Raw genomic sequence first — 15,162 nt, 5'->3', positions numbered from 1 at the left:
GGGTTGGGGTTGGGGAAATGGAATGCATCTTTCGATTTTAAAGAAGACTTGGACCCTTAAGTAGCAAATGAACTTCAAATGAAAGGCTCCATTTGCTGCATTATTCTAATGTGAGTGGATGAGTGGATGAGCGTGCGTGATGCACTCCAGTCTCCCTGTGGTGATGGTGCTGGGGGGACAGATTCGGGAAGCTCTTATTTCGCACACAAGGAAAAATAAGGAAGCCTTTAATGGAAGCAAAGATGCAGAGATCATTGTGCTGTTGTGATGGGTGCCTTCTACTATTCTCTTTCTCAAACAATTACAAGACTATTGTACAGACCTTACTTCATTCTGGAATCAAAAATACGCTAAAAGTTGTTTTCTGTGATGGGTCTCTTCGGCAGTTGCTGCTAGCACTTCATGTAGTACCTGTAGGGTCTGTAGGGTGTAAAATAGTCATTGTACGGTGACTCCTGTAGTACGGTGTAGCCTGCAGGATATGTAATAGTAACTGACTCTCCTGTAGTATTGTATATGACCTGCACAGTGTGAAATTATCACTGACTATCTTGTAGTACTATGTGGCCTGTAAAATATGCAATAGTCACTGGCTCTCCTGTAGTACTGTGTGACTTGCAGGGTATGTAATAGTCACTGGCTCACAAATGTGCAGTTTGTGCAGCGGTAACTTGAGACAAGATTAGTTTTTCTAAATTGCATTTTGAAAAAGGAAATTAGAACTCTCTTTTTTAATCAGAACATTTCTGTCTTCTCATGGTCTGTGTTTGCACCAGCTACATGGATGATGGATGAAAAACTCCCATACAGTAATGTGACAAAAAAAGATATAAAAGATTGAACAGATAGTGTCCTTCTTTGACGCTCTGCAGAGATAGCACAGATGCAGCTGCCTTGTTATTCAGTGTGCAACATTACATCTGCCCTCATCAGACCAGACAAGAAACCAGGAAGCTCTTCTTATTTTATTTTTTTATAAAGCCTGACCCAGGTGCCAGAGCCTTCTGTACGTTTCCCAGCTCTGAGATGCTTCCAGAAACTTCCATGCTGCATTGACTGTGCCCACACACACACACACATATGCAAACACGCATGCACACATACACACACACTCACACTCATCACTATATGTACTCATCACTACGTGACTCTCTTTCCTTAAGGATGATTTCATCCTTTTGTCACAACTCCTCAAGTGAGAATAAATGAAAGGTAATCCTTTTCTTACGGTGAAGAGGGAGAAATGGAAAAAAAGCTGACTACATTGAACAGGCACTGACTGGTTATAAAGGCAGATAAAATAGAAACATTATGCATTTATGACACTTGGGAATTAAATTCTGGGAAGTAAAACTTCCACATGAACTAAATTGTAAAAAAAAACTAAAATAAAATATAATAAGTATGAATTTGGGAAATCAACTATTGTTACAATGTCCAAAATCATTTGTGGTTTGTTGTTTGTTTCATATGTGTCATTTTATTGTGTTAATATCCTGACCACACCAGATTGTAGAAATACAAACAGCACATTGTATCAAATAGGCTGCCACTCTTTTTAAAGTTTAACATGAGATTATTTCTCATGAACTGTCCAGCCATTTGAAATCAGACCAACAGGATAGAATAAATAAATAAATAAATAAATACATAAATAAATAAATAAATAAATAAATAAATAAATAAATAAATAAATAAATAAATAAATCACATTGAATCTCTGAGGGGACCTGCCTGGCACCTCACCAGCCACGAGTTCTAAATTTGGAAAAGCTCCTTGGAGAGCTCTTGATATTTTTTTAAATTATTTTACACGCCAGTCATGTGACTCATCTCACCGCCAGTCCCTTTGTTCCTCCCGAACAGGGTCACCGAAGACCCCTCAAACTCGTGAGAGTGACGAGCGCAGCTGAGCCGCTGTGCGCTCGAGATGTTTCTCTGCCTCAGAACCCGCCGTTTGTTTTCTCTCCCCGTTACAATATACCAGAATGACGAGGGCCTACCGAGTAATGAAGCGCTGCATGAACCGCTTCCCAACGGCTCTGTTTTATTGGTCCGTAGATAGCAGCGAATTTCTCTCTTTTGTTTGGAGGGAAACGGGCCTTAATCTTGCATCCTGAGGACCGTTATCTGCACACCGCCTTAATGACAGCACGGAGCAAACCTTGGCAAGAGGCAAACGCATCGCGATGTTGGTCCCCTCGCTGTAATTATCAGTCTGCCTTTGTCTCAGGAGGCCACTGGGGGACAAGGCCAATGAAACAGGTGACAGAATGCTCCCCAGTTCCACCCCCCCCCCCCCCATTATGATAAACCAAAAACGTATGCTCTCAATATATATGCAAATGATGACAGGTCCCAAGGTGAGGCCTGCAAAGCAGCCGCAGTTTGCTTATGTTTTCCTGATTTGTGGGATGCTCCGATTTGCAAAGGCCTGGGGAAATTGAAAAAACTTGTACTGCGCAGAGAAGGGGGACGAAAGCAATCATTTTTGTAAGTCACCTTAATCTCAGGGAAATTGATCCCTACCTGGGCAACGACGGTGAGAGGGGAAGACTGCCACGATCTCCTGTACTTCATTCAAACCGTTTCAGACGTCCTTTGTTTCCCGAAACGGTTCTGCTACTCGCATTCAAGAGGTCTGTCACGGCGGTCCACAGATTAGGCACCTGCTGAGTCGATGCCTGGCTTTCATTGCGGGGCCATTCGGCATTACTCAGCAAACCTTTATCAAAAACAGTGCTAACCACAATGCACTTGGTCAATAACTTTGGAGGAAAAAAAACAGTCGAAGTGATTCTTTGCTTCAGCTTGAAAAAACACTGCAATTCATGACCTCTGCAAATGCACTGTATCTAAAAAAAGAAAATGAAAGAACCATTTTTCAAACCTGTCAAAGTTAAATGTCAGGTTTAAATCTATTCACTATGCGCTCTGTCCTTAATTCAGAGTAAAATATTTGTGCTAGTGCTGCTTTTAAAAAAATATCTGAATTATTAAGTTGCAAATCAGTGTAACGAATGAAAATTAATATGTGGTAAAGGTAGGTATATGCACTGTTTTCGACATTTCGGCATTACTCGAAGTTATGAACAAATGCATGCAGTTTTATTGAATGAGGGCCAATCTTGTTAGCTGGCAACGTTCAAAGGCACCACAGCGGATGTACTTTATCTGCCTCCCCTAATCAAAAATTCAGTCTAGCACACTGTTGCACTAATGCAGCATTTATTCATTCTGATTTAAAAAGGCACAGCCATTTTCCTTTTGGTACAAACCTGGCAGATGTAGACTGCCAGTTGCTTTGACCTTGAGCTCGCTACTTATTGCAAATCTTTTTTCTTTTTTTCATTTGGGTGGGATGGGCTGCGTAATTTAATTAACCCAGTGAATTAAAATAAGATAATTAGAACAATCGTTTAGGCATACCCCCATGCAAGGTGAGATGACCATCATAATTAACATTTAATTACCTCTCTAAAGTAGACCGGTGACAGCGCGTGTATTTGGGACCCGTTGGCTAAGCATGTCAGAATTCATATTGCATTAGAATGGAAATGTGGTTGAAGTCAATTTCCTTCATTTCCCCTGTTCGGGCAGGTCTGGTTACAAATAGGAATCTGCGAACAGATTTTAGGTTAATTGGATGTGCCTTGTTCGGCAATGTTTAGGAATATAAATCATCCTACGTTGGAGCCGTGTTTGGAAGGAGTGGAAAATCTGACACTGTAGCCTGGCCAGGTCTGCGCCGCTCTTCTTTTTCTTATATCCTTATTATTTCATCGCGGTTTTCGCGGCGTGCATTCCTTTACTTCGTTCGCCTTAGAATTCCCCTCACAAAGGCTGACAATTAAGAGTCCAACACCGTACAGTGTGTTTTATGATTAGCTGTTGTGCCTCTCTGTGCAGACCGCAGCCATTACGTATGGTTTATTGCTCATACCCATAGGACTTTACGCTATTCAGCTGGGCTGCCGGGGTTATTTATTGGACAGTCATTACGGCTCTGGCCACACAGAATCGGCTCAGCTCACCTCAGCTCATTCCCGATATAATAAAGGAATTTATGTTCTTGAGATGTCACGCGGGCGCTAGCTTAAGAGGCATTACGATGTGTCAGGCATGTATCAGATTTAAAATATTCAAGCAAAAAATCTGTGGGCCCCTTCAATTAAAGTAAGACACATCATTAAAAGGCAACAGTCTTAAAAGAATGAATACAATTTAAAAATAAATAATTGTGTTTATAAAAGGTGTTCCGATTTATGGAGGTGGGGATGAAGTGCCAGTCTGACTGAAGAACAAAATCACATGAAACATAGGATATATAACATCACTTCAGTTATGCATCTGTGGTGACTTTCAGTGAAGTACAAAAGTATAGTTCCCTTTCTGCAGTTTTTTATATTAATGAAGTTTCAATGGGAGTGGTGTAAAGCGGAAGTGGGTTGATTTTAACTCAGAAGCTGTATTAAATGGCAGATTTGTATCATTATAATCACTGGCACTGTTATTGTTGAGATATTAAAGCATTAAAGTCATTATTTTCCAATGACATCAATAATAATGCAGTTTAACAACAGGTTATTTGCATTTTAAAGATGTGTTTAACAAACAATGTCCTATATGCTATATAGCTATGACAGGCTCTCATAAACAAACAGTCAAATCTAAGTAGTAGGGGGCGGGGCTCAGTAGTATGCACTAGGTAGCAGGTATTAAGTAGTTAGTAGCTAATAGGCAGAAGTTGGAGGTACTAGGTACTAGGATTTTGGTAGTATAGTAGTAGTATGTACTATGTAGTATATACTGTTGTGTAGTATGTACTAAGTAATATGCATGAGGTAGTATGTTCTAAGTAGTATGTACTATGTAGTGTGTGAAAATTAACATTTTCAATTAATCCTTGCTTATCCCACAGGGCTAAGGGAAAATGTATTGAGGCTTATTACATGAACACTAAGAAAAGCCCTAAAATGTGCATGACAAAACACAAAATGAAAAAGTAGTTAAATAAATACAAAGTGCAATATTTTAATAAAGTAATTTCTTCGGTCATTCAGCACACTCCTCGCTCCCTTCTCCTGGGAGTGCACTTTCTATGCACCGTCGCTCTCAATTCCACAGAGAACGTGCACCTTTGGTGGTTTGCTGGAAATGCAAGCACAGAAATCTGTTATATTTCACGCAGTTATTGTGTAGCTATTCTCATTTTCAGAGAAAACATGAAAATATGTAGGTGTGTATCGTTTCTATAACTACAGCATCCACAATTATTCATCCATGCCCAATTGTTAAATAGCAGGCCGGGGTAGGCAACGACATGCTTGCACCTGGGTAAAAGTGCCTGTTGTTTTCTGCCAGGGGGTTTTGTGAAGAAAATGGCACAGATTGTCAATATTTATTTACTGAGTGGATTTTTAAAATTTTTATAAACACAGGTATTTAGAGCCTAAATATTTAGGAACGTCATAGAAGGAGGAGGACATAGCATTCATGGTGTTGGGAGTAATTTTAATTATAAAGTCCCCAAAGCATGATGGCCTGGCTGTGATCTAGTGTTAAAGGAAACTCTCATTCGCTGTCTCCCCGCCATTGTGTTTCTAATTGAGAAACTTGGTGCTGACTTCTGAGCGAATCGCATGGTGACAGAGATGGGAAAATAGATCTGAATCCAAATAATATTGGTCAAATTTGAGAGGAGAAAACATTGAGGGAGAATGCATTATCCGATTGTTGCCGAATATGGCATTTGTATTCGGCACCATCCCTATTGTGAATGCCCTGACAACAGCCCTTGATAAGCTGAAAGGTTGTCAGAAATGTCTGCAAGTATCTAGAGTATCCGTCTAAGAACAAAAAATGCTGTCAGGGCCAATTGAAACTCCAGAAAGTGAACTATCCCTTTAACCTATTTTTGTCACGTCAAAGAAGCAGGTGAGCCAGGTGTGTTGACTTCATTAGACCAACCATGTCCAGCTGCTGAGTTTCTCATGCCTTCACAGGTTGCCCCATAGCCTGTTAGCAATGTTAATGTTCCAGATCAATTCCTGTTCTATTACTAGTCATCATGTGAGATGATTTTTTCTCATAACAGGCTGCATATCAACAATGAGCACTTGGACACTGGACTGGAGCATGGGCTAAATGTTTTGCGTCAATTTGGGTCCATTTTTGAGAATTTAGGTATTAAGGGCTTCCTCCGTCCCTCACCCCCCGGGCCAGTCAGATCACATTCACAAATGTTACAATATTTTACAAATGTTACATTCACAAAATTTAGCCTACTCCTCGTGATAAAAGTCATAGTTATTCATTACATTACATTACAGTTAGTTGGCAGATGCTTTCATTCTAAGCGACCTACAATAAGTTCATACCATAGTTATTCATTATTCAGAGAGGTCAGTTGTGCCTCAAAAAGAAAATAGACCTAATGATAAAACCTGTACTTCTTAGAGAAAAATATGGGATGGGAATGAGCTCCTAAGTATGCACACCCAGCCAGCGACGTTGTTGTAGCATCTGTAGCACCAGAGTCAAGCTGAGCTCCATCGTGTCACTGCATCCCCCAGTTCTTTTAGACCCCTCAGTGTACACACCCCTCTCAGCTGGCCCCGCCCCCGACCAATGCCCTGTGGCCTGGCCGACTGAGAGGGGAACACAGACCTTCATTTCCATGCAGCTGTCCCCACACAAGGTGTGGAGAACAGATTTTTTTTTGAAAAGGATTAAAAGATTTTTTGGAAAAGGGCCTGCAATCGTTTTGGGGCAAGCTGAGCTGGGGGGTGGGGGAGGTTATTAACATAAATTATCTCACCCCTTGCCTGAAAAAAAAAAAAACATATTAGCTTCATCCTGCTTTAGCACGTAATTACCCCACTTATTGTACAGTTGCCTGTGGATAACAAAAGCACACACACACACACGCACACGCACACACAGAAACACACACACACACACACACAGAAACACGTGCACAGTATGACAGGCCAATGTAAGACAAATAGGGCATGAGGGATATTTTACATGCTAACTTGCACTCAAGATGGCAATAGTATGGTTAAGACTGAGGATCCCCTTTCAAGTCTGGCAGAGTGTCTTCATTAAAGCCACAGAAAGGAAAGTCTATTGTCTATACTACTAATATACAAAAAATAGTCTATGAGCCAAATGTCTTGCCTAAAATAGAATGTAACAGCCACCAGCAGCACGTTGTCAGCCTCAATTCTGTGTCTATTCTTTAGAAAAACCTCAGAAGGAATACACGTGCACTGCATATGAGGACTGCATTGTTTAAATTCATCAAAATGTTCAGCTAACAATCATAATGCAATATTCTAAAATTGTAGAAAGGATTTGCTAAAAAAAGTAATACTGAACAAATTAGACATTGAAAATGAGGCTTTCATTTAAAAATGACACATGATGAAAACCTGTCGAGCATCAGAAGACTCTCGATTTATATTTAAATAAATGTGTTTGTACAGACTCATTATCTTCCTTCATGTCCATATTTGGAAAGCATGCTTCACACAGGAATATAAAGGGGAAAAATCATGTTACGTTCAGCTCACAGTTCATTCCACAGCTACGGCAGAGAGTAAGACCTGGTGAAATTATTATCAGGTTATTATTAGACGTGATTGTGCCACTCTGCCTTGCTGCTGGTGCTGTATACATTTCGGTATAATGACTACGTGTCTACTTTTAAATGGGAATGGGAAAGGGGGAGGGTGGAAGAGCATCTGAGTTTGTTGATTGTGTCTGGTGATTAACATTACCGGAGCAGTGCTCAGTTTCTCAGGGACTCTGCTGTCAGACTGTTCCGTACAGGTGATATGGAGCCCCTCAACACATCCAGGGTTCCGTGTGTTAAGCAAATGCACAGGTTCAGCTGCCAACCTGTCTGTGTGACCATTTCGATTTTCACTTTCCGTGTCCAAAACAGACACATTTTAATGGAATATCAACACAAAAGTGCATGTTGATGGTGTGACGAGGCTGTCTCCTGAATGTTCATCATTTAGCAGTAAAGCTGTGTGAATTCTACTGTTCAGACAGAGTGTTTTCGTCCTCCGTGTTATTTCTTGTGAACCAGACCTCTTTTTAAAATTCAGAAATAAAGCATGGCTTCACAGAAAACAGCCGTGCAGACACAGGGGGCCAAAGTGAGGTGAATTATGGATGTCCTTAATGGAATAGCAGCAAAACAACCACAGCTTTCTTTTCAGAAGTTATGTGAGGCTTCAGCCATATATCTCATTATTTTTTTTATGCAGACAGCCATTTTCAGGCTTTCCCCCTGAAATAAATTTTTGCGTTTTTAGAAACCATGTCCATTTTAAATGAAAATATCACCATTGTGCCTTCGCCATTATCACTTCATCAACTTTGAAATATTACTAAAAATAATTTTTACACCATTACACTGTCCTTATGAGGAAAAATGACACACTGCCGCCCCGTACTGTCAGAACCTTGCAAGCATTTCCCTCTGGCCGGCAGAACCTCTGCCGCAGTGGCAAATGCGTCAAATGAAACCAGTAACCGCTGTATTTGTGATCTTACACCTTAAACATGTAAAAACCCAGCAGTGCTGGATGAGTAGCACCTGGTACCCATTAGGATGAATGCCTGGGACATTCTCCAACAGTGGCACCGGACAAGCACTGGCAAGGCAGAGCAGAGGCATTTCCCTTCAGTCATTCTGGAACAGGGGAGACACAGTAGGCTGCACCCATCCACACAAAACGACAGTAAATATATTGACCCCTGACAATTCTGTCTAAAGTTCATATTTCACACTGTCAACATCCTCCCTCAAGACATCTCACTGTGAGTAGGTGAATAACTGGATCGTTCACCGACATTAACACAGAGGTTACAAGACTCAGAGCCTTGCAGAGTAATGGGGTACTTTGAGTGCTATTGTTTTTCTGTGACAGATTCTCAAAGTTGCTTATGCGATGAACTGTTGAATAAGTGAGATGGGGAGATGCAATGAGGTCACATCCTTGCAGAGTGAAATTAACTCTTGAAACATAATTCTCACTCATAAACAGCATGAATGTGCATTGATGCTAATTCATTGGTAAATAGCTGCTGAATGCTGAACTTCGGTGGAGTGTGCTTTCCAAACGAATAAACCTTCTATCTGTGTTGAGCTTTCATTCCCTCATTTCCTTCTGTTTCAAAGACAATGTGATGTCCTCCAAACGGGGGAAATGGACTGTTAGAAAATTACTGAACATTCTGTGGTGAAAATTTATAATGAATCCATGAAGTTTGGTCCCAAAGGGACATCATTATTTTGTTATCACTACAGGTATTGTCGTTGTGAGCAAATAGGACATTTATTCTTGTGGAGCGACACAGCTAGAAAGCATATGGCAAATAATCTAATTCCACAATAACACACAGCCGTGCTGAACTGACCTAAGAAGGGGGTATTTTGCTGTTAGTGTTTTAAATTAGTTTGACCCAGTGATATCCAAACAAAATTTTTATTCAAATGTGGTCTGCTGCCACTGAAATAGGGGGTAAAAAGCAATCTACTGTTGGGAAAAGGAAGGTTCATTATTAACAGAGCTGGTCCTTATCAACACTGTCAGTTCTTGAAGCTTCCCTGTGAATTAATTCAAAGGTGTGTGTGTGTGTGTGTGTTTACGTGAGCAGAGAAGCCTCAGTTTTAAATACTCCAGAAGCTGCCTCTGTCTGCATGAGGCTCAAAGAAGTGTTTTTCCACCCATGCAGAGAGCAAGCTGGATGTATCCTGAGTCTCTAATGAGAGGGAAAATGTTTGGAAAGCAGCACTGGGAACCACAAAGAGCTGCAAACTCTCCCCGGCTAATCAGCATTGTAATTATGGAGTACACTCACCCCTCAACCTGAGCGGCGTCCATTAGCCAGGCAGTGTAGTGCTCACCTCTCCTGGATCCTACCACCGCACGACTCTGAAAGGGAGTTAAAACAACTCCCAGGACCAGACAACCGCTGCGGCATTTAATTTATGCTGTTGAATCTCTCACCTCTGATCCCCAACCCAAAAAAAGTGTCCTTAATTGCCTTGTTTTTCATCGGCATGTTATTTTGAAGTGGAAATGAGCACGGGCTGAGAAAGGAAGACTTCTGTTCAAAGTCTCTATTTTCATTTGTGTAAAGAGTACAAAAACAAATCGCAACGAAACAAGAAAGAGCTAACAAACAAGCGCACGCTCGGCTGAAATGCGATTATTTCGCAGTGTGTATATGACACAGGTGCATTGTTGTCCAAACTGCATCATTACGGCATCATCACTCGATCTCTGTGATAGCTGGGCATATGCAGAGCTCCATAACATTTGGGACAGAGATGTGTTTTTTCTTGATTTGGCTCTGTAGTTTGGATGTGGTTAAAGTGCACATTCTCAGTTTTTCTTGATTTGGCTCTGTAGTTTGGATGTGGTTAAAGTGCACATTCTCAGGTTTTCTTTACAATTATTTTTATGCACTTTGGTTTCGCCATGTAGAAATTTTAAAACTTTTTAGACTCAGCCCTCTTATTTGCCTTATATATTTAGGTATTTTTTCAGTGAAATAATTTTTTGCTAAATATATTACTTAAAATACATTTCCTTGTATTTCTTCTTTATATTTCTATTTTCTTCTTGTTTTTAATGCATTTTAATTTGATTTCCCTCCTCTGGGTGGAATTATGGTTGAAATTAGAATTAGGATTAGGGTTTGGAAAATGGTATGTGTTGTGGTTGAGATAAGATACGGGTTACGTTTAGGAGTTAGGGAAAGGGATGTATTTATTTATTTATTTAAATTATTTTTTCACTTTTGGGGCCTAACACTAGAGCCTATAATACCATATTTGAGATTATTTCCAGGCCTATAATTGGGGTTGTGGCTAAAATTTTGGTTAGAGACAGGAAAACAGTAAGTGTGAGGGTTGAGGCAAGTTCACAGTCATGTTCAGGAGCTCGGGAAATGGTTAGCGCATAGCATATATGTGACGGCCTCAAGCTAAGATAAAACACAATGAATGGACTCCAAGGAAATAGTCCTATTCATTTGGGGTGATGATATATTTATTAAGATTTAACAGACCTAGAAAGAGTATAGGATCCTTTTCAGAATGTTTCATCATGGGCCTGAACTGTGAGTTTTTTCTCTCTTGAAATGGAAATGGGGTCTTATCAGCATGGTGGCAGGGGACCGTGGGGATTGTCATTGGGGACCCGCGGGTTAAATCTCAGCCTGGCTGCTTCCGTGGGCCTCTCTTGCAGAAAGCTGAAGAAGGTGCGTGGCACAGCCAGTCGGGCTGCTGGGGGGCGCATCCAGCATCTCACATGCCAAGCAGATCCCAATCAGACTTGGAATGACACCCGCGGCCGGTTGGACAGGCAAGATCAACCAATGGGGTCAGAGGGCCGTGAGTCGCCACGGCGACACACGCAGACTGCCAAACTGCTAGCCACAGGTAGGAGTGTCAGAATCTGCGTGTTACAAGTGGAATATCAAAGAGCGTATTTGTGGGTGTGCATGTGTGGGAGAGGGGGAGGGGGAGGGCGAGGGAAGGGGTCGAGCAGGGGCGTGAACCCGAAGCAGTGTGATATTTAAGCAACATGGATTAATGTATTACGCCTTCACAGGGTTGTCTGTTAGTGTTAGAATCACCCATGCTACCGCAACTACATGGTCAGGGTGAGAATTGAACCTCACGATTGAACCACTAGTTGATTGCAGTTTCCGTTGCGCCTCTTCTCCCAGCAAATTAATGAATTGCCGGGTAAACCCGCCAGGTGTGTACATAAAACCATAAAGTCATACAGAGCATACAAAAAATACAGGAATGACAAGACAATACAATGACTACACAGCCAATGATTAGTCCATATGAAAGCATCATAATTAATTCCATTCAAAACATTGAGAACAGCAATAATAATGACTGCAGTCTTGAATAAATTATTATTACAAAATACAGGTGTGGTGACAACATGCAACTGACTATTAAATCTGTACTGCATTCATTTTTTGTTTTGTTTTTACTGAACTGTTTTCACAATTTCTTTAGCTAGTTGTAATAATCAGTTTTCTCTTTACTTAATATTTTCACGGTGACCTTTTATTTTTGTTGCTTCTTTTAAGTGAGCAAACTATTCATTTACCATCCATCTTTAGGGACATATAATGACTTAACATTTCCAACAATATCCAAAAAGTACTTTTTGTTATTAATAATAATAATAATAATAATAATAATAATAATAATAATAATAATTCACATTAAGGACTAGATTCAGTCAGTTAAAATGAATGAATAATACAATTGAAAAGAAACTATGCCAAAAGAGGCGGTGTGCCACACACTCTAATTAACACCCACGAGGGGACAGAGATCATTCTAGAACAGTCTATGCACTAACAGGGAAGCAGTGTGCGGAGAATCAGGGAATCCATTTAATTAAGTCAAGAATGGGGAGACAATTCAATTCAAAGACTTCTTTTGCATATGAAAACACAGAGACAGTACTCTTGCACTTAAAATGAATTATGGGCAGAACAGATGCTTACATCATCCCATTAAATGGGGGCTGTATATTCACTCCGGAAAAAAGAGGCAAAAGGGTCACTGTGACCTGTCAACAACAACTTGCTAATTACTGCCTCTTCACGAGAAATCTTAATATGCACAGAGATGAATAGTGCTCTTCTGCACCACAAAATAGACCTGATACATTTTACAAAGAACACAAGACATAGCTTTATGGGTACTGGAACCATTACAAAACATTTGAGTTATTGTGTTGAGAAGTAACACAGTACTGTTTTAAATGCATGTTCTTTGCTGTCCTAAAAGTATGGAGAAATGGTTCTCTCTCGCTGTGTCCTTCAGGCATTGCTTCTGTGTTAGAATTAAATTACTCAACTAAAGCAACTTGCTTCAAAGACTTGTTGCATCCAATTTATCTGTTTCTCCCTCTCTACCTCTACCTCTCCCTCTCTACCTCTACCTCTCTCTCTCTCTCTCAGTGTGTTATTGTCTCTCATTGCTGCAAGGTGAAGGGCTGTTCCAAGAGTTTTGTTGCATTTGGTTTGATCTGAGCAGATAAGATGTTTCTATATACTTCAGAATTAATCATGCTGTTGTCGTCCACAGTTAGATCATCAATTATGACAAATGAGCCAGTTCCAGTGGCAGCTATACATGCTCAAGCCATAACACTGCCTCCACCATGTTTCAAAGATGAGGGGGGTGCTTTAGATCATGAGCAGTTTTGTCTTAATCCACACTTTCCTCTTTCCATAACTTTGGTAGAGATTAATACTGACTTCTTCTGTCCGTAAGACTTCGCAACAGAACTCCACAGTTCTTTATGCGAACCCTCTGAAGTCATGCTGGTGTAGTCTTCTCTGACACAACTACACCTACAGTACATCCTGGAGGGTGTTCTTGTCATCTGTTCGACAGTGGATGACTCGGGCCCTTAAGGGTCAAGCAGATGGCAGTAAGAGGCCCCTTCTCCATGACTTCAACTCATTAGCCATATCAGCACCATCCCCTCTCACCAGCACATAATTTGCATGGGGCATTGTGTTTCAGCGTGCTCTGGACAAGCTAATGGCTTTCGCCAAAACACTTGGGGAAAAAAGTGCAAATAGAGTCACTCCTTGCCAAGAGTCTTGACACGGGTCAGAGGCCGTAAGTCCAACACTTCCTGTGCTGATGGTTTCATTATTACTACTGACCAACTGATTCAGTTTCAGCTCCTACAAGTAGTGTTTGTGGATAATTGTCTCTACATTGATGACAAAAACTTGAATTAATTTTGATTGATGGTCCATTTAATAAATTTCATAGTTCTGAATCTGCTTTCACACTGGTCTATAAGTGCTTTATCTGACGTTCTAGTTAAATTTGCTGTTCCGTAATGTTAGCAGGGTAGCCAGTACAATAAATAAAGTGATAAACATATTGCTATATATGTAACCGCTACCTAGCTGTATCGCACTGTTATTTATACATAGTTTATATTACGTGCAGAAGATAATTGTAATTTAACGAGTTTGTTCATTTAGTTGAACATGAGTTTTCTAGTAGTTTACATTTATATACATTTACAATTAGTTGTGTTGTGCCCAGATAGTGGTACCTAGTATTATTGCTATTACTGTACCCAGTGAGTTTTATGTTCAGTTTAAGCTAGAATTACATTTGAGTGTCAGCAGAATGTTTCCTTGGAAGCATAACATAAGCTTTATTTAGGCCTTGAGTCAGTCATCATTTGTCCTTAACTTTGATTTACAAAGTATTTTCATTCTCCACACAGAGAGAGAGAGAGAGAGAGAGAGAGAGTTGTTTAGCAAAGTGGTTTGAATTGAACCTCTTAATGTAACTTAAGAGCAGATTCATTTCAAAGGCACCAGTCGAAAATCACTCTCCCTTCTGAATAATTTGGATTTTAAGGATGGGAGTTGCCCCATGGCATATGTATTCGCAAAATATTTTTTTTAAATCATGAAATATAAAGATTTAAAGATTTCAATGTGCAAGTTCAGTGACATAAATCACACACAGTCAACAGTCGAACGGCATGCGGGTTTAAAATGTATATACTGTATAATGTGGTGTATTAAATAGCTTTTATAGAATCATGTTTCATTTTCTTTCACTCTCTAAAAGGTACAATGTGCCCTCGCTTTAACACTTGCAACCTAAAATATAACAAACCAATGGAAATATCTTCAACCATTATGTTCACAAACTATAGGATGGATTCATTTGCAACTGTCCTTAACTTTGGTTTGAAAATAAATGTGTTCTTTACTTCATGAAAACAGTTTGACAAGTTCAGTGATCACCAATATCACCTTTCCAACTTGCCTGATTGTGAAGAAAAAAAGGAACACTTGCATTTATTGTCAAAGTCATCAAATGTGTCTTGATTTAATTCAGGCCTTTGTTCTTCAATCGTTGATATAGGCACAAAAAAGGCCAAAACTGAAACTGTCATAAGGTTTTCTGACCGAAACCTAAAATATAAAATACAGGTAAGCAGCGGCTACTGAAGATGCATTGATTTTATTGTAACCATTAGACAAATGGGTGCTTAAAAAGGATACTGCATCAGACATCTATAGGGGCCTATATATGAAACCAGTTGCAAT

Source organism: Anguilla rostrata, chromosome 11 (assembly GCF_018555375.3).
Source record: "Anguilla rostrata isolate EN2019 chromosome 11, ASM1855537v3, whole genome shotgun sequence".
NCBI lineage: Eukaryota > Metazoa > Chordata > Actinopteri > Anguilliformes > Anguillidae > Anguilla > Anguilla rostrata.
The sequence above is the reverse complement of the archived record's forward strand: the minus strand, read 5'-3'. Positions refer to the sequence as shown.